Source organism: Lolium rigidum, chromosome 4 (genome assembly GCF_022539505.1).
Source record: "Lolium rigidum isolate FL_2022 chromosome 4, APGP_CSIRO_Lrig_0.1, whole genome shotgun sequence".
Classification (NCBI taxonomy): domain Eukaryota; kingdom Viridiplantae; phylum Streptophyta; class Magnoliopsida; order Poales; family Poaceae; genus Lolium; species Lolium rigidum.
This window is the reverse complement of record NC_061511.1, coordinates 30,682,009-30,702,767: the sequence shown is the minus strand read 5'-3', so window position 1 is coordinate 30,702,767 and position 20,759 is coordinate 30,682,009.

Below are 20,759 nucleotides of genomic sequence, written 5' to 3'. Positions count from 1 at the left end.
TCTGAACTTCTATCAGCACATATCCGAACTTGTATCGGAATTGGCCCTCTTTATGTTTTGTTCACGCTCCGCTCTTCCGATTATTTCAGCGGAGACACAAAACCCCGTCAAGCCGGCATATGAGCTTGCCAAGGAGAAACAAATGCAAGAAAATGTAGTACGCATGGAAAAAAAATCGCTGAAAGATATGGACCTGGCCACAAATTTCAGAAAGATTTCTCTGGTTTTGCACGTTCATTAGTGTATGGTGGGGTACAAATAGGAACTAGTAACAATCTAAAGGACACAGACTGCGAAGAGACGGAGGTCGAAGAGGACCCTTCGTATGAACCGAATCCAGAAGAGATAGCTATCGCCGATGATGATCTTCATTCAGATGAGGATCAGCCGCACTGTCGGCAAAACTTCAGCTCGAGTCCGTGGAACTATGTCCGAACTATGATAGGAAATACGTACATGCTAAATGTTTCCTACTAATGTAGCCTCTACTTTGCTTGCAGATAGTTGCTTCTTCTGCAATAGTTGCACAGAAGAAGCGATCCATACCCGAAGTTGCACCATCCAACATTGCAACAAGATCAATGGCAACAACTGAACCCGAAGCTGGGTCATCTGATGAGCCGATGGCCACTGCTGGTCCGAACACCGAAGGAGCACCCTCACCTAACCAGATCATGACATCTGGAGGCAGCACCTCATCTCCTGAGGACAATCAAATTGTAAACTTTGAGCGGCAAGGTATGAAAGTTTGTAAAAACTAAACACTGTACCACATATTTTCATATAAAAGAGAATCATTTCATATCTCTTATTTCAGAGACATTGACAACATCTGGCGGTAGTAAGAGAAAGAGAGGTTGACGCAGACGTACCATGGGCCATGGACTACATGAGTACACAAGAAGACATGGTGGCAATAAGATGCCAATTGAATTCACTGCTGGTGTCAGGAGACCCAAGGATTATGTCCAGTCAGCAAAGCTGAGCAATGAGGTTGGTATTCACATCCGTGCAAAAATGCCGCTTGCAACACACTGGACACAGTACAAGAAAGATGTAACTCTCAGACATGTCATTCCTCATGCTATAAGTACAGTAGCGGTGAGTCCTGTACAATCTTGGTTTAACCTAATTAGTATGCTACATGATCAACTATCTAAGAATTTACTGATTAATGCATCACTATTTTGTAGGGAAAGTTTAGTATGGACAAAAATGATGAGGTGGCTCAAGATGTGTGCACCGATATGTCTGCAAGTTAGTATTCGGCAGTTCCGATATAGGCTTAAAAGGAGTATTGGCCGAAAATTAAAAACCTCACACTGGAGCAAGCATATCTCAAGAAGCCAGATCATGTAGAAGAGAAAAGCTGGAAAGAACTGGTGAAAAGATGGTTTGATGAGAAGTACCAGGTACATAAACGTTATTCCTTTCAATAACAGCTACTGAATTCTTACATTTATCTGATCTGGATAAATAAAATGCATGTACCGAACATAGGACTGTGTGTAATAAATGGAAAGAACAGAGAAGTCGTGAAATGAGCTCCATACCACTGGATCTCAAAGCCATGTTGCTCATCGGGAACATCTAGTAAGTGTTCTGAATTTCCCAATACAATTCATACTTCGTCATACACAAGTGTACAATGGTAATGTGCATTCTACATTTTTTCAAGCAGAAGGCTACAAGCGAGGAAGAAGAAACCTCTCCAATTGAATTTTTTAGAATCACACACACTAACAAGGATAACATTATGAGTGCTGAAGCAAAAAGTGCATCTATAAGAAATATTTCTTATTAGCACAATATAATATAATCCAGTTTTGTATGTTGTCCATGCAATGATTGTAATCTTTATGCAGGATCAAATGGTGGCAAAAAAGCGGCGCCACACAATGAAGATGAACCTGATTTGACCGATTTGCAAATTGTTCAGCTAGTTCCGAGCGAGAAAAGCCCATCCACCACCTCGCAACAAGCACATTCCTACCAAGATTGGGCGTCGCAACAAGTTCCGTGAAGTCTTCCGTCTCAACTACACGCATCCGAGAGCTACAACAAAGACTCGGCGGATCAAGAGCGTAACTCCATACAGGCAGCTGAAACGTACCACAGTGAGATGCAGGCAAGACTGCAAGAACAAGATCAAAAATTTGAAGAGATCAGGAAGAAGCAGGACGAAGAACTTGAAGCTGTGAAGAAAGCCCAAGAAGAAAAGACTCTGGCTTATGAAAAGAGGCTGACTGAAATGGATGCCGTGCTTAATTTGCTCTTGAGGACATCCCAGCCACCATCCATGTCTCAATCCCAGGGCAACTAATCTATTGCACCACCGTCCTACAACATTATTAATCATAGGTCTTTTAATTTCTTTGTGTTCCAATTGTAATTTTCTTATGAATCTTTCAGTCTGTGAGAGACATATATACTTCTTGTGCCACCATTTATGTATGATATTTATTTTCTATTTTTTATATTTCGCCAGTTTTTTTGTTTCCCAAATTTCGCAAATAATTCAAATGCTCTCAAATTTTGTCAAATTCAAAAGGTGACGGAAAATGTCACAAGGTCACTATTAAATGAAACCACGTGGCACCAATTTACGGTCCCACTTGTCGGAATTTGTGGGTCCCACCAGTCAGCATTATTGGGACCCATATGTCGGCAACAACCTGGTCCCACTTGTCTGAATTTTGTGGATCCCACCGGTCAGAATATTGTGGGTCCAGCTTGTCATAATATTTTGTGGGTCCCACCAGATCAGCACCATGCCGGTCCCACATGACAGTATATCCATGTCGGCGCCGTCCGACCCATGTTGTCGAAGCCAAATGGACCCACATGTAAGGCCACGTATGCTTTTTTTGGACCAATCGAAACTTCCCAAGATTTAGATATTGACGAAAGTTGCAATTTTTCGTGACAAACCTGTCTCGTCAACAATGAACCTTTGATGTTGACGAATTTGCAGGTCGTCACCATCAAACATTTGACGTTGACGAAAAAATGCATACCGTCACCCCCGATATTTTATGACGGAGCTTCCTTGACGAACCCCATGACGATCAAATTTTGTCACCGCGAAGTAATCCTTGACGAAAATTGGCCTTAACATGACGAAAGTGATTTGTCAAAAAAATGGTTTTCCTTTGTAGTGCTCTAATGAGTTTGTTTCGAGTTTGGTGTGGAGTAAGTTTTCAAGGATCAAGAGAGGAGGATGATACAATATGATCAAGAAGAGTGAAAAGTCTAAGCTTGGGGATGCCCCCGTGGTTCATCCGTGCATATTTCAAGAAGACTCAAGCATCTAAGCTTGGGGATGCCCAAGGCATCGCCTTCTTCATCGACAACTTATCAGGTCACCTCTAGTGAAACTATATTTTTATTCCGTCACATCTTATGTGCTTTACTTGGAGCGTCTGTTTGTTTTTATTTTTGTTTTTGTTTGAATAAACTCGGATCCTAGCATTCTTTGTGTGGGAGAAAGACACGCTCCGCTGTTTCATATGAACACTGGTGTTCTTAGCGTTACTTTTAATGTTCATGGCGAAGGTTGAAACTGCTTCGTTCATTATTATTTGGTTGGAAACAGAAAATGCTTCATGTGGTAATTGGTATATGGTTTTGAATAATTTGATACTTGGCAATTGTTGTGCTCAAATAGATCATGTTTAAGCTCTTGCATCATGTACTTTGCACCTATTAATGAAGAACTACCATAGAGCTTGTTGAAGTTTGGTTTGCATGATTGGTCTCTCTAAAGTGTAGATATTTTCTGGTGAAGTGTTTGAACAACAAGGAAGACAGTGTAGAGTCTTATAATGCTTGCAATATGTTCTTATGTAAGTTTTGTTGTACCGGTTCATACTTGTGTTTGCTTCAAACAACCTTGCTAGCCAAAGCCTTGTACTGAGAGGGAATTCTTCTCGTGCATCCAAATCCTTGAGCCAAAACCTATGCCATTTGTGTCCACCATACCTACCTACAATTTGGTATTTCTCTACCATTCCAAAGTAAATTACTTGAGTGCTACCTTTAAAATTTCATTCCTTGTCTTTGCAATACATAGCTCATGGGAAAATAGCTTAAAAACTATTGTGGTGTTGAATATGTCGCTATGTATCTTATTTCTTATAAGTTGCTTGTTGAGCGGTAACCATGTTTCTGGGGACGCCATCAACTATTACACCTTTGTTGAATATCATGTGAGTTTCTATGCATGTTTGTCTTGTCTGAAGTAAGGGCGATTTATCATGATCAAATGGTTTGAGTATGCATATTGTTAGAGAAGAACATTGGGCCGCTAACTAAAGCCATGAATCATGGTGGAAGTTTCAGTTTGGACAATAATCCTCAATCTCTTATGAGAATATTATCTGTTGTTGAATGCTTATGCATTAAAGAGGAGTCCATTATGTGTTTTCTATGTTGTCCCGGTATGGATGTCCTTAGTTGAGATCTATCAAAAACGAGAAATCAAATGCGATTTATCTCCTTGGACCTTTGTACAAAGCGGCATAGAGGTACCCCTTTGTTACACTTGGTTGAAACATATGTTATGCAATGATAATCCATGTAAATCCAAGCTAATTAGGACAAGGTGCGAGCACTATTGGTATTCTATGCATGAGGCTTGCAACTTATAGGATGTCTTATACATAACACATATGAATTATTACTACCGTTGACAAAATTGTTTCTATGCTTTCAAAATAAAAGCTCTAGCACAAAAATAGTAATACATGCTTCCCTCTACGAAGGGCCATTCTTTTACTTTATGTTGAGTCAGTTTACCTACTTCTTTCTATCTTAGAAGCAAACACTTGTGTCAACTGTGTGCATTGATTCCTACATACTTGCTTATTTGCATTCATCATATTACTTTGTGTTGACAATTATCCATGAGATATACATGTTGAAGTTGAAAGCAACTGCTGAAACTTATATCTTCCTTTGTGTTGCTTAAAAACTTTCTACTAAGAATTTATTGCTTTATGAGTTAACTCCTATACAAGTCTTTTTGATGCTTGTCTTGAAAGTACTATTCATGAAAAGTCTTTGCTATATGATTCAGTTGTTTAATCATTGTCTTTACCATTGCTTCGAATCACTTCATTCATTTCATATGCTTTACAATAGTATTGATCAAGATTATGATAGCAGCATGTCACTTCAGAAATTATCCTTGTTATCGTTTACCTACTCGAGGGCGAGTAGGAACTTGGCTTGGGGATGCTTGATACGTCTCAAACGTATCCATAATTTCTTATGTTTCATGCTAGTTTTATGACAATACTCACATGTTTTATACACACTTTACATCATTTATATGCATTTTCCGACACTAACCTATTAACGAGATGCCGAAGCGCCAGTTCCTGTTTTGTGCCGTTTTTGGTTTCAGAAATCCTACACAGGAAATATTCTCGGAATTGGACGAAATTAATGCCCAGGGTCTTATTTTTCCACGGAGTTTCCAGAAGACCGAAGGAGATACGGAGTGGGGCCACGAGGTGGCGACACTACAAGGCGGCGCGGCCAAGGAGGGGCCCGCGCCGCCCTATGGTGTGGGCCCCTCGTGCCTCCCCCGACTCTGCCCTTCCGCCTACTTAAACTCTCCGTCGCGAAAACCCTATTACCGAGAGCCACGATACAGAAAAAGTTCCAGAGAAGCCGTCGCCAATCCCATCTCGGGGGATTCAGGAGATCGCCTCCGGCACCCTGCCGGAGATCGAGGGGAATCATCACCGGGGGGCTCTACATCACCATGCCCGCCTCCGGATTGATGCGTGAGTAGTTCATCCTTGGACTATGGGTCCATAGCAGTAGCTAGATGGTTGTCTTCTCCTCATTGTGCTATCATGTTTAGATCTTGTGAGCTGCCTATCATGATAAGGATCATCTATTTGTAATGCTACATGTTGTGTTTGTTGGGATCCGATGAATATTGAATACTATGTCAAGTTGATTATCAATCTATCATATATGTGTTGTTTATGTTCTTGCATGATCTCCGTTGCTAGTAGAGGCTCTGGCCAAGTTGATACTTGTGACTCCAAGAGGGAGTATTTATGCTCGATAGTGGGTTCATGCCTCCATTGAATCTGGGACAATGACATAAAGTTCTAAGGTTGTGGATGTGCTGTTGCCACTAGGGATAAAACATCAATGCTTTGTCTAAGGATATTTGTGTTGATTACATTACGCACCATACTTAATGCAATTGTCTGTTGTTTGCAACTTAATACTGGAAGGGGTGCGGATGCTAACCCGAAGGTGGACTTTTTAGGCATAGATGCATGCTGGATAGCGGTCTATGGACTTTGTCGTAATGCCCTGATTAAATCTCATAGTAATCATCATGATATGTATATGCATCTCTATTTGTCAATTTCCCAACTGTAATTTGTTCACCCAACATGTTATTTATCTTATGGGAGAGACACCACTAGTGAACTGTGGACCCCGGTCCATTCTTTTACATATGAAATACAATCAACTGCAATCTCCGTTCTCTACTGTTCTTTGCAAACAAACATCATTCTCCACACCATACGTTTAATCTTTTGTTTACAGCAAGCCGGTGAGATTGACAACCTCACTGTTAAGTTGGGGCAAAGTATTTTGATTGTGTTGTGCAGGTTCCACGTTGGCGCCGGAATCCCTGGTGTTGCGCCGCACTACACTCCTCCGCCAACAACCTTCACGTGGCCTTCATCTTCTACTGGTTCGATAACCTTGGTTTCTTACTGAGGGAAAACTTGCTGCTGTACGCATCACACCTTCCTCTTGGGGTTCCCAACGGACGTGTGCTTCACGCGTTATCAATAGCTTGAGGAGGTGCTCCGGTGAGTAGCTTGTGGAGGTGCTCCGGTGAGTAGCTTGAGGAGGTGCTCGCCGGAGGGAGGGATTAGAGGGGTAAGAAGGTAGAAGAGGGGGAAAAGTGGAGGAGAACAGAAGGTGGCCGGAGGGAGGAAGAGAGGAGGAGGAGGAGAAGTTAAAGAGACCATGGGGGAAATGGAAGAGAGAGAAGGTGCGCCGGGCTGGTTTGGCATATATAGCCTAAGGTACTGCCGGCGCACCTAGTATGGTGGTGCGCCGGGGGTAATTTTTTCTTTTTTTCATCAAAATGTAAAACCTGAAAAAAGTCATGTTTCTGTTTTCCAATTGACGAATCTATTTTTTGTCCAAACGGCCATAGGCGGTTGAATTCGAATAGGAAATTTCGCTTAGATAGATTTTGATATAAAAAAGTTTTTCATCGGAGGTCGTATGCAACCAGAAATCCCGTTTTACCGAAAGATGACGCCATTTTGCATAATATATCAAAATTCATTTTTTTGAAATTTCTCTAAACCTAGATGACATATTACATGGGCATTTCAAAGGATTTAATTTTTTGAATTTTCTATCATTTTCTTTTATTTTTTCGAAAACTGAAAAGGCGGTCCACGGGGGGAATGAAAATTGGAGCTCCCTTACTGTCGGCGCACCACCATGTAGATGCGCCGGTGGTAAACAAATTACCACCGGCGCACCAACATGGTGGTGCGCCGGCAGTAAGGGAGCTCCAATTTTCAGTTTGGCTCGGACCTAGTTCAGCCTTATCCCCGGCGCACTATTTTTTTCCTGTGCCGACGGTATTGGGTCATCACCGGCGTGGCCGAAACATGCGCGCCGGTAGTATTTACCACCGGTGGGCATCTTCTCTGGTGCGCCGGCAATAATATTTGCAGCTGTAGGCCTTTTCCTTGTAGTGACGCGCCGAGGAGGAGGAGGATCACAAGGACGGAAACAACATATCAACAATAACTAGAACTCCAGTAATTCAGAAACCGGCCACCACGCCTGACCCCCGCTACATAGGCCAGTGTGGTCTAAGAAAAACTATATAGTGTGGCATGTGTGTTGTAACAAACATCAAAGTTGGGGGAAATTCTCACTCTAATAACAACGTCATGTTGACATTCCTGGAGTATTCAAATTTTCCCTTTCCTCCAAAATTGTAACTCCATGGACATCATCATCTCGAGCTCCCCATGCTTAGCTGCTTTAACTATATTAAGACATGTAAAGCAAAGTACAACCCAAACAACCCTCAAACACCTACTCCCTGAATCACAACCCTCAAACTAGGATGATAAAACACAACCTGAATCGGGGATTCCCTTCCACTAGTTTGCCGATGATGGTATGCCAAATGAAGCACATTATATATTACTATTATGTGGATACAAGACCTATGGTTAAAATAGAATGATGATACGATAATCACACGAGTCAGATATCTAGGAAATCTTCGAACAAGTGGACCTTCAAAGCCCCGGGTTAAACGTAACATTAATTAAGTGAAATCTTAGAATGTGTGAACCTCCAAAGTCTCGGGATAAATATAACATAAAAGGAACCAAAATCCGTGTAATATGTGGAAATTGTCATATCTCACTCTGTAATGTGGACAATCGGTGTAAAAAGAAATCAACTCATTTCAAGCTATGTGTGAACAGAAACATTCCACGTGGCACAAATATTGGAACTAAAGTATCTCAAAACTAATTTTTAATCCTATGTAAATTGGGCTCAAAATTAATTTTACAAGAAACGAAATTAGTTCTTTAGAGCCAAACGAAAAGTTAAGACCAATCTGGAAAACGATCCCGAAATAGTAATTGGGCATGATTTATGTCCCAAACCTAGGTTGATGTTTGACAAACTCTTTCTCGCGTTGATGGTTAGCACTAGAATCACATGTTGGTGAAGAGCCCATTTATTCATGGAGAACCCCAAACATATGATCATCACCATCACCGTGGCTTGATGTACGCCGCTTCTTAACTTGTGTGATCTCACCATCCGGCCTATATATGGTGGCTTCAATCTACATAGTATAAACTTTAGTACAAAAATTTAGGCACTGTCTATTAGCTAACTAGTTATACATGAAATGCTTTTAGTAAAATATCTGGGTTCTACATAGCAATGCCACAGATAGGTCACTGTCCTTCCCTCAAAACAGTGAAGGGGGCGATGCCCCCCCCCCCCCCCCAATGAGAAGTTCGGTTACACGTTTGGAAAAATAACATAAATACTTATAACCTTATTAGTTGTTACGTTTTTTACATATCTCATTTCATGCGGGAACCAATGATTATAATATGAGTTCCCCTTTATTTAATTTCAACTATTTCCGTGCAATGTCAAAAGTCATGTTTTATAGAGAAGATGTAATAGTGTCTAGATCTTTTTTTCTGTGAATATGATTAGGTATTAGGTTAAAGGAATGGCACGGGATCAGTTGAACAATAGCATGGATGTGGCATAAAGTCTAATCTATCCTTTTAACGACAATGTGGATGAAGCAACAAAATATGCAAATATTACTATGGAGAAGCAATGATGATCAACCGTACAGGGAAGGGAAAGGTATGTTACCCCTCTAAAATTAATCCATATATAATTGTACTACTCAAATTTATATAGCTTAGAAATGCAGTTAATGATGAACCTAATGTGACTACTTTGATGTATTTCTAGCAGATTATGTTAAAATTTGAAAGAAAAAAATCACCAAGGATAAAATTAAGAACTTCGATTCACTTTGAGCAGAGCGATTACAATGCTAGAAGCGGAAGGGCAACATGCGAATGTAGTTGGAACATAGGGTTGATGTTGCTTATTGCATTCAACATGTTCTCGAGATAGATTGAAGGCATGATGTTGTGGATGTTGATGATACAGCGTGGAGAACTGAAGATCTAAGAGCGTTGTTATCAAGTGCCCTACCATCGACAATACTCACTAAGACCTACGCGGCAAGGAGGAGGAGGATCACAACGCCGGAAACAACGGACCAGAAACAACGAGAATTCCAATAATTCAGAAACCGGCACTAGGACGAACCAGGCTCAGTGTGGTCTAAGAAAAACTATATAGTGTGGCATGTGTGTTGTAACAAACATCCAAGTTAGGGGGAAACTTTCACTCTAATAACAACTTCATGTTGACATCCTGGAGTATTCTAATTTTCCATTTCCTCCGAAACTGTAACTCCATGGACATCATCATCTCGAGCTCTCCATGCTTAGCTGCTTTAAATATATTAAGACATAAAAGCAAAGTACAACCCAAACAACCCTAAAAGACCTACTACATGAATCACAATCCTCAAACAAGGATGATAAAACACAACCAGAATCGGGGATTCCTATGTTTTGAGGATTTCCGTCATTACCTTTGGATTTGTTTAACCTACCCATTGGTTTGATGTCAGTCATCTTTGTGAATTAGCATGCTCCGAATTAGCGTGGCCTAGCCCTGGCCCGCGCCTAGGGTGGTGTTCACGCTATATATATCATCTAATACAGTGAATTAAACATGTCGCTATGGTAGGCCAAGTATTTTACTACAGTTAATTAGGGGCATGTTTGGAGAAAAGGAAGGTGAAACAGTGGCACATCTCAAGAGTAACGTCACTAGTTTTTTTTTTGAACATGGTAACGTCACTAGTAGTAGGGTGTAAAAGAATTGGGCAACTAATAGCCAACTAGTAAATAAAAGTTCTGATGGGACAGACTATTGCACCGAGCACAACAGCCCATCCAGATAAAAGTTCGGACCGAACAAACTATTGCACAGAGCGGAAGAACTCAGTCTACCTATAAAAATATATTTATTTCTAAAAAAGGTCGATTATATTTGCTAGTTGACCCGTCGCCAAGCGTCCAAAGTCTTAAGTCACGAATCTTCACGTGAGCACACGCGCTATATACTTGTATAGCTCATCTTATACTACTATCTAGAAGACAATAAAATGCCTCCATTATAAGGTGCTCCCAATCTATATAGCTTGGCAAGGTGGAACTAAAAATTGCAATGCTTCAACAACCACACAATCTGACCTATTCGGTTCCCCTATTGGACTGAATGTTGTTCACTTGGGCCATACTACTTTAGATGCTAGTCGGCTGATGCTTATCTAGCAGGTAGATTATTCATGAACATCTTTTTCAGATTATTTGCAACATGTTACGTGAGAAAAGAACGTTGAAGCTCTCCGCACATTGTGGGATCTAGGGAAGGGTATTTCTAGACAACCTTTTCCTTACTTGTTTTTCAACACAACGAAGGACCACCAAAACACAAGTGGACATGTTATTTGGGAATCATCATTAATTAATTATTATTACCAAAGTTCATGAAAGCTACATGTACAAGTTTGGTGGGGCACACTTGCACAAATTGATCCGTCTAGTAAGCTCAGAGTTGTCTCTGAACACTTGGGCACTACCTATTAAATTTAAAATAATGTCATGTAGGCTTTATAGTGTGAACATGAGATTAAAGTTTATAATATCAAAGTTTTATGATAATTACCTACACAAAGGGCGTGGGACTCACTTACAAATCAATCCACCAACAAGATCAAAGTTGATCCTCATCACATGTATACTATGCATCCATTTTGAAATAATTAATCTGCTGAAAAGATGTATAGTGTGAATACAAGGTTAAAATTTAAATACCAAAGTACTAAGGAAGTTCGGCGCGAGATACACACTTGTGTGGTTTTGTGTACGGACAATCTTAAATTAGAGCATCCACACGTGTAGAGGTGCAAATGGATCAAATCGGGTTTTACTCTTCGCGTATCCTACACTATTTCAGTTTTGCTAGATTCGAAGGTGGCTTAGATTGTCAGGATGTAGCTTCAAATGCATATCTTCTATTTCTAAATAGCAAACCCCCACTAGTGGAATTTGCTGCAATTCTATGCAGCCACGGCACCTGAAAAGGCTAATGGCAAGTCTGGCACCATATAGCCCAACCGCACCTCTATCTCTTCACTGTAACGGAAGGGTTAAATCCATCAATTGCAATTACCCTCTTCCATTTAATTGGCTGCAATCAATCTCCTAATCTTCAGCTTCAATTCTGAAGGTACCAGTATGTTGCAACAACCATTGACGCTTCTTCTTCTTTGTGATATGCGAGACGGCACCATGTTCATCTCCCCACGATCTCCATAATTATCTAATATTGCCTCCACCATGAAACGCGCCAGTTATCTAATTGCCTCCACTATCTGCCTCTTCACATTCAGCTGAACCTTTATATATCTTCTCCCTGCATTAGATAATCCCAAACCGGCAGATGGATCGGTCGACATCGCCTTCCTCGTATTGGACATGTGCAGTACAAGGGAATGGATCTGTATCTCACCAATTCCATCCATGTTGCAACATTGTCTGCTATAGTTATCGATGGCTTAATTTTGTTGGCTAAATTACAGGAGGTCGCAGCCTGCAGGTACAATTGCTTCTTAATTCGATCTGACAACAGGTTTACATGTTTTGTTTTTTACTTGATTCATTTGGTATGGTACATAGGGATGGTAATCGAGAGGGCACATTTCAGATCTCATTGTTTTTTTTTGGTAATTACCAACTGATATACATCGTTGTACAAATTCAAGCTTGCTAGATGCTGATGAAATATCTCAACTACCTAACAAGAAACTCGTATGGAATATATTCTACTGTCTCATCTTCCGAATATTTTTTTAGCTACCTTTCCATACTTTCTTCATTTACAATATTTCAGAGAAATGGCTCCAGATGCAGCAGTCCACTTTCTATATAATTATCACATTATGAACACTCTTTGACCTCAAGGGAAGCTTCTGCACGTGATTAATCATGGTTGTTGTTTAGGATCCAGCCCTGCAGTTCATTATGGCTCCAATGTATGTACATAGACTTACTCAAGTGCTTTACTGATTATAGATAGCTCACTGAACTATTCAGTGGCGATTCCTATCAGACAAGGTAGAGCTTTGACATATTTTTATGAATGAGGAATAGTTTGACTGCATTATATCATAGTTTATTCCCCGTATTATCTAAAACAGTGCTTAATAAATTGATCGATTTTGAGGGAAAGAACGAAGAAAAGAGGTGAGGACTAGGGAGAAAGGAGCACATAGAACATGTCATTCAATACATGATGCTGGAGATGAGAGGAGAGACCTAGACCATGGTACATAATCCAATGAATCAAAATTCCTTTTTATGTTTTCCGAAATTTTTGCAGGTCCACATGATATGTGCTCAACATTGTCCACTACTACTACATCTTTCATACCATGGTTAACACTGACACCAAACTTCATTCTGGAACATTCATAAAAAGTAGCATGTATGAATTCTAAAATCAATATGTTCTCATATACATAATGTCACATAATCAACTAGAGGATGCTTTTGCTTTCTTTATGTTAATTTGTTCTGCCAGGCAAGCTCATATGCCATACTGACGAAACTACGGACTACAAAAGTCCGTGACCAAATGATCACCTGGATGTATCGATGATTCCATAAGAAACGGACTAAAACATTTCAAAGTCATTTTACAAAAGGCACTCATCACAACACCGATACATATAGCTCTCATATTGTACTATTTTGACAATCGTACAAATAAATTATTTGTTTGGTATAAAAATTGTACTATGATATGCGTCTGAATACTCTTCTTTGTTACATGATTTCTTCTAATATATTAATTTCTATGGATTCCGCAGCAATACGCGGGGTATTATCTAGTTATGTTAGATATGGACTCGGTTCATAAAAGGCAAAGACTCACAAGGATGGTCAAATATAGATGGATAGTATACACGTGCATCGAGAAGTGTATTCTCAACAAAATATTTTATAGAATAAAAAATATTGATGACACACGAGAATAGAATTGATATAAGATGATACCATGAACCAAACAAGTCCATATCGATGTAATAATCATATGCTAATATAAACACGGGGCTAAATTACATGACACACATATGCTTCAGAGTCGAGTGGTCCATAATAGCAGAGCTAATGGATACATAATCCTGTATTACTTTCTAAGCAGTTGTGAATTAGCTAATGAATTAAGCAGCTCACTAACAGTTAATTAACTGAGTATGAAATAATTCTAAATAATTCTAGTTTGAAACCATGAAATAATTTTACTCGCTCCAATTCATATTACTTGATGCTAATATAGATACATCTAGACATGTTTTAGTTGTAGATACATCTATTTTAGCATCGAGTAATATGGATCGGAGGGAGTAAATATTTTTAGATTATTTTTTTCATAGACTAGTTGCTATATCGGTATTTGAGTGTCATTTCATATTCAGTATTCTCATCTTTCGATTATCGAACCGGATCTGTTGTGGAAGTTATGCCATCCGTTCGCAACCCTGCACACATAACTACTATATTAAACCTTAACAAACATCTTTTTTCTTCTAATTTTGGATTTTTTTTCGGATTAACCTGCAGGTGACACGTAGGTAGTTTTCTGGTTGATTTTCGTCGTCATTTCTCTATGTGCATATCTGGTGCCCTCTTGCACTTTTTTTGCTCCTTTCCTTTGGTTTGTGGTGCACTTTGTTTTGATGTGGGTGGATATAGCATTTCTTATGTTCTGGTTCCACTTGATCCAACTCACACCGCTTTGACCACGCTGCTCTCCATTGGTAAAGTTCTTGCAACGTCCCATGCTCCCTCCGCCGCTATTACACCGCCTCCAAGCCCCATCCCTACCCGCCCTAATGTCGCCGTCCCCGGCGGATGCCTGCCCCTCCCCGAGGTCACCGGCCCCGGCGGGCGTCTTCCTCGGTCGCTGGCCCCCTCCTGGTCTGTCCCTAGGTCGTCGTCGCCGGTCGCTCGCCGCATGGCCCGAGGTCGTCACAGCCCGCACCTGCTCCGCCTCGAGGTCGCCGTACCCGGTCGGCGTTTTGCCACGCCCCGAGGTCGTCGCGGTCCGCACCTGCTCTGCCTCGAGGTCGTTGTACCCGGCCGGTGTCTGCCCCGCCCCGAGGTTGTCGCGACCCGCACCTGCTCCGCCTCGAGGTCGCCATACCCGGCCGGCGTCTGCCCCGCCCCCAGGTCGGAGCCTGCTCCACCCACCGCTCGGTGGTTCAGGTCAGCGGCCGGACCTGCGACCAACGACCGAGGACTACCGCAGAGGGCGTTGCCGTGTGGAATTTCGGATTAGTCGTATTTCGAAACGGGAGGGATGGCCGCGACGCGCGGAGGCCCTTCGCCTGCGTACCAGCAGTTTCCACCGGATCGGCCGTCGGCCGCAGATGCAATGGGCCGCGCGTCAGGAGGCCGTACCGAGAGGAGCAGCGCCGAGGACATCACCTCGCGGCCGGCCACCATCGCCATAGTCCGATGCATCGGTGCCACCAAGGTTCGTCCGTTCCTCCCACTCCTCCGCATGTTCTCTTATTTTTCTTCTTCCTTAAGTTGAGCTCCGTCTTGACCGGTGACTCTCCAGGACCAAACGACGCCACCACACGGAGCTTCCCCTCTGTCTCGCCTTGCCCCAACGTTGTGACCTGCTCTCGAGTCCCAGTGAGGCTCGCCATGCAAGGATGATGGCGACAAGAAGAGGCATCACCTCAATTTTAGTCTTCTCCAATAAGGATGTGCCCGTCACCGGCTTGGCCATCCACCAATGTCACAGGTTTGCCGGGAGGTGCGGATCCAAGATTTAGTTTGTGTAGTGTTAATTTTTCCTTTTCTATGCAGTCTATAAGATGAATCTGGATGATTTCTTTTAAATTTGACTCAAAGGTGAGCAGATCCGAAATTTTGTTTGTGGCAACCATCTTGGGTCTCTTCTATAGTACGCCCGAAAAGAGCCTAGCTAGATAGGATGGATGCTATTTGTGCCGTGCGTATGCAGTTCATCTGCAGAGTTGCAGCCGAGCAGAAATGCGAGGTATGCAGACTCCTGTGTCAAAAATTCATGTATGCAATATCTATTTTGTGATTCTTTGATGAGTCTTAGTTCAGCAGGTATCTTATAGTAATTCAGTCGTCAGAACCAGTTTAAGATTCTCTACATAAGCAATTCTTGTACCACTTGTTACGGTGACAGCTCCATCAAAATTCAGCGTTTGCAGTAATGATTATGTTTCTCATCTCTGTACAACACTGTAAAATTTTATAATAATCAGTTTCAGATTGTTGCAATTTTTCTTCTTGCTGTTCCATATTCTTACAAGGGAACTCATTTTTTGTTCAAGGGGCTCCTCCATTTATTATTAAATGATCAAATTGAAACAATCAAATATATAGGTAATACATGTAAATATAGGTGCTTAGAAGAATCATTTGTTATCTAGGTTGTCATATGAGAATATAATTATTTACACATAACTGAAAATAACTCATTCAACCTTCTCCGCATGCAAGATGAGCGAGTGTCTATGTGATTTACTATTCTTTTTGAGTATAGTTCGAATTTCTTGAAATACTTTCCATTGATGTATTTGTCATGTGGAGCCTCATCAGGGCCTCGCTGGCCACCGTCGTTGCCCGCAGTTCCCGCAGCCAGGTTGGCCGTGATGGTTACTGGCGAATCGACCACCGCCGCATGATGGAGCGCTCAATGTTGTTCCACTCCCACTGTAGGCAAGGCGGCGGCTGTGGCATCAGGACCATCCGGATCTGGATCAATTCATCGAGACACACACCACTTCCACTGATCTATTAAGAGCATATGATTGCTTCAGAAAGGTGCTATCTGCAATTAGATAACATATACATATCCAAAAGGAATTGTTGGTATAAGATTGCTTGAGAAATAATCTCTTCCAGGCGTGGGAGCAGAAAGTTGAAAATGACCTTGTAAGTCTGATTGTCTGAAACATCAAATGATTACTTTGTAGATTGTACAGTTTGAAAATTCTGCCTCTGAAGTGTAGAGGACGTTACCATTTGAAACATCAAAGTGATTAATGTGTGAGTTTGGATTGCCATGCTATGCGCATGGGCACATAGCCACACACTAGAGAACTGTGTAATATTTCTTCCAATTTTTTTGGCAAGCTACTGTATATTTTTCCTGTATAAGATTTAAGAAGCGCATATATTGTACTTTTGAAGCACTTTCTTAAGAACATTGTGTCTGACAAATTAGTAATCACTTATTATAGCTATTATCCAAGAATTGCATGTTTTTTTACTTTTTACTAAAATGCAGTGTCATGAGCGGTTTATTTAACTGCCTAATGGAGTTCGGCTCTTGCCCCATCTTTAGTTACATGTTTTAGCTTTTTAAATTACTGTTCTTTATGTCTGTCATGTTTACCATTTTCCAAATTGCTTCATTTCTTTGTTGTCAGGCAAGTTCTATGGTTGAGGAGATTCAGTATCTTCATGTGCCCATGGACCATGAAAATGATTTTTTTGAGGATTTCGTGAAGTCACATGATGCATTGCCAAGTGGACCTTATGTTTTCTCCAATGAATAAAAGCTATGGTCTTGTTGCTGGAAATGCTGATAAGATTTCTGATTTGCAACACGAGTTTGAAACTGTGAGAAAGAGAATAGATGCTGAAACAAAGAAAGCATATAAGTTACTTGACCAACTTCCATATCTGCACAAGACATGTCTAATGATCTGCAATTCTGCTCAGTTATGGATGCTAGCTCCACCTCTGAAAAAAAGGAAGGTCAAAGCATTGGCTACTACACCAAGCAGAAGACTTCAATACAATTCAAAGAGCTGCAGCACCGTTGCTAATATAGTGAGTAGTGTCTACATCAAATTATTACCGTTTTCATTTTCACCAAAAAAAATGGAAGTTTAACTTGAAGATACTTCTTTTAGTTCTGAAATTTTGTGTTGCCAGTGTAAAGTTGACAACAATAACTAAATAAACTATTTACTGATACTTTGGGTGCTATATATTTCAGATTATCTACTGCTACCGTAAAGTTTTGATTCTGAAATCCATATGCCCAAATATCTTATTTAACTATTTTCCATACATACATTGCCTTTTCACTCAAATCATCGTACCTAAACAATAATAATCGATTGCATACAATGACCTTGCTCAACTTGAATGCAGGTTTGTGCTGACATATTGGTAAAGAAAGCATATGAAGAGTGGATGCATGATGTAGGATATGATCGTAAGACACTCCAGAGCTTCAAGCATAATCCGTCGCAAGTGATACAGCAGCAGCTTCAACAATTAGCCATGCTTCAAATGGTTCAATCAATGCGGAGAAATTATTATTTGCGGAACATCTAGTCAAATTTCCGCATGTACTACAAGGTAATAAGATCTAAACTAAGAATCCTGATGCATCTTGTGAATATTTCATGTTTGCACTATTGTTTCTATAAGGTTATTAGTTTAATTTGAAGTGAGTTTCATATCTTCAAGTTTTCCATTGTCATTAGGTTTTCGCATGTCCAGTGAAGTCATCTCAACCTAATTAGGATCCAAGACCAAGAATAAAACCACGAATCTGCCGACGTTAGTCCTCAGAAAGACCATGTTTAGAGCTGCTAATCTACCTTCAGTCTCTAGGAATAAAGACTTCTATTATACTGTAGTAGTAAGTGCTCACCAGGAAAATAAATTACTTCGTCGTCCTACTATGTTCTTTATCGTACTCTGTTTCTTAGGACTTCCAAGTAGCAAGTGTCGGTAGGTACAAGTAATTAAGGTGTACTGTTCTACTAGCTAATTTCAGCGGTTTTGTGTGTTCGGAAATTAAATTTCTTCTGCTTCCACTCTAACTACAACCACGTATCTGAATTTACATAAGGGAATATTTTTATTCACTGTCGATTATTTGATACTGTAATGACAATGACAGACACTCATATTAAAAGCATGCACACTCCATCTCCCCCAGGCCCGGCCCGGGGGGGGCTAGCGGGGCGGCCGCCCCGGGCCCAGAATAATTAGGGGCCCAAAATTTTTATATAGGCAGACTTACTATAAGTTGCAAAAAAAAATATTAGATGGGCTTCTATCTATACTTTGGGCCTTTTTTTTTCTTTTAGTTGCCGATCCGGCCGGCCGGCCAGGAATACGTACGAGTAGGCCTGCGTACGAGTCATACCAACAGGCAAAGTCGCAGATCATCTAAAAACGTTGTCGCAGATCATCGATCGATAGTTGGTTGGGAAAATTTGCTACAGGACACTGTTATTTTTTGGCGTTTGCCAAAACACACCGCTCGATTGTGTCTTTGCCAGGTACCATTACAATTTTGTGGCACATTTGCCAGAACACACCACCTGTCCAAAAAAGAAAATTTTGGCACTTTTGGCTGGGATGACCATGCTATGACTGATTTTGAGAAAAAAATGTAAAAGTTTCCGTTTTTGGACAGGTGGTGTGTTCTGGCAAATGTGCCACAAAATTATAATGGTATCTAGCAAAGACAGAATCGAGCGATGTATTTTAGCAAACGACGTAAAGTAACGGTGTCCTCTAGCAAATTTTCCCTAGTTGGTTTCATATGCCGATACGCGGAACAGAACGTCGCGCCTCGCGCCCGGCGCCCTCGCCCAGGCGGTCGCGGTTTCCAGGCTTCCAGCTCTCCTGCCGCCGCCGCCCCTGCGTGACTGCTGACCGCCGACGCTGCGACGATCTGCTGCCCTGCCTTGTCCGCTGGCCGCCGCAGTCCCAATCCCCTGCTGTGCACCGAATCTGCATAGAAGGTAAGAAAAAGAACGCCCGCCGGCCGCCACCGTTATCTTGAAATTAAACTATCTACTCTAATTCTTGTTCTAAATTTTTATTAGTAGTTGTTCTTCTTATTTGTAGGAGCTAGGTTAACTGATTATGGCGCCTGAATCCGGTGCTAAAAAAGAAGAAGGAAACAACAGGAAGAAAAATTAATTGAATCACAAAGAGGGTCTATGTTTAAATTGCATCGAGAAGAAGTTAGTGGACGAGATTGATATTGATTCCATCGTCAGTGACTTTGCTTATAGGAATTGGCGCAGAAATTTTTAAGGTATCATGTAAACATTATTATATTTTTATATGAATATTGCAATTGGATATACTTAAAGTATTTATTTTTCATCATCTTATACATGCGGGTAAAAAATTTATAGTAATTAGTAAGAGGGGCCCAAAATTTTAGTTCCGCCCCGGACCTTCGAAATGTCAGGACCGGCCCTGATCTCCCCCTTAGATAAATTGTACAAACCACACATATACATGCACTATCAGTGGCGGAGCTGCTGTATAAGCATTGGGTTCAAGTGAACCCAATAAAATACATGTATCCTTCACTAATCTAATCTATTCCATTGCTTATTACTGAATAATTACACTATAAAATAGAGAGCGAACCCAATAGATTTATTCCCTAGCTTCGCCACTATGCACTATGAGATTTTCTTACCAGCTATGTTAACGCGCATTGTTTGAACAACAAAAACCTCACTACTTCTACCATTTCAAGAGCGTTTTAAAAATTGTAGAACACAGTTGGCGCGGTGTGCCGCCGCGCCCATCCATTGCTAGTAGTCAATGAATGTCAAATTCAGTTGATCTGTATGAAATCTTTATGCGTTGAACACAAATATTCCACGTGACAAAAATATCGAAACTGTAATATCACAAAACCAAATTAAAACCCCATCAAAACTGGGTTCAGAATCTAATTGAATGAATCGATATATCTCTATCAAACTTATGTTGATGCCTGCGACTTTTTAGTTTTTCTGATGGTTAGTTTGAGAAGCTGGTGGAACATTTTTTTTTTGAAATAGGAGGTGGTATTATATTAAAGTAACATGAGACGGGTACAATATGCATACAGGCCCCTGACAATACTCGCCCTAAAGAACCTAGTATTTGAAGATGAGGCCTGTAACTTTACAAAGAACACCCCCGAACAAAATATGAAAAAGCAATCAGGTCCTG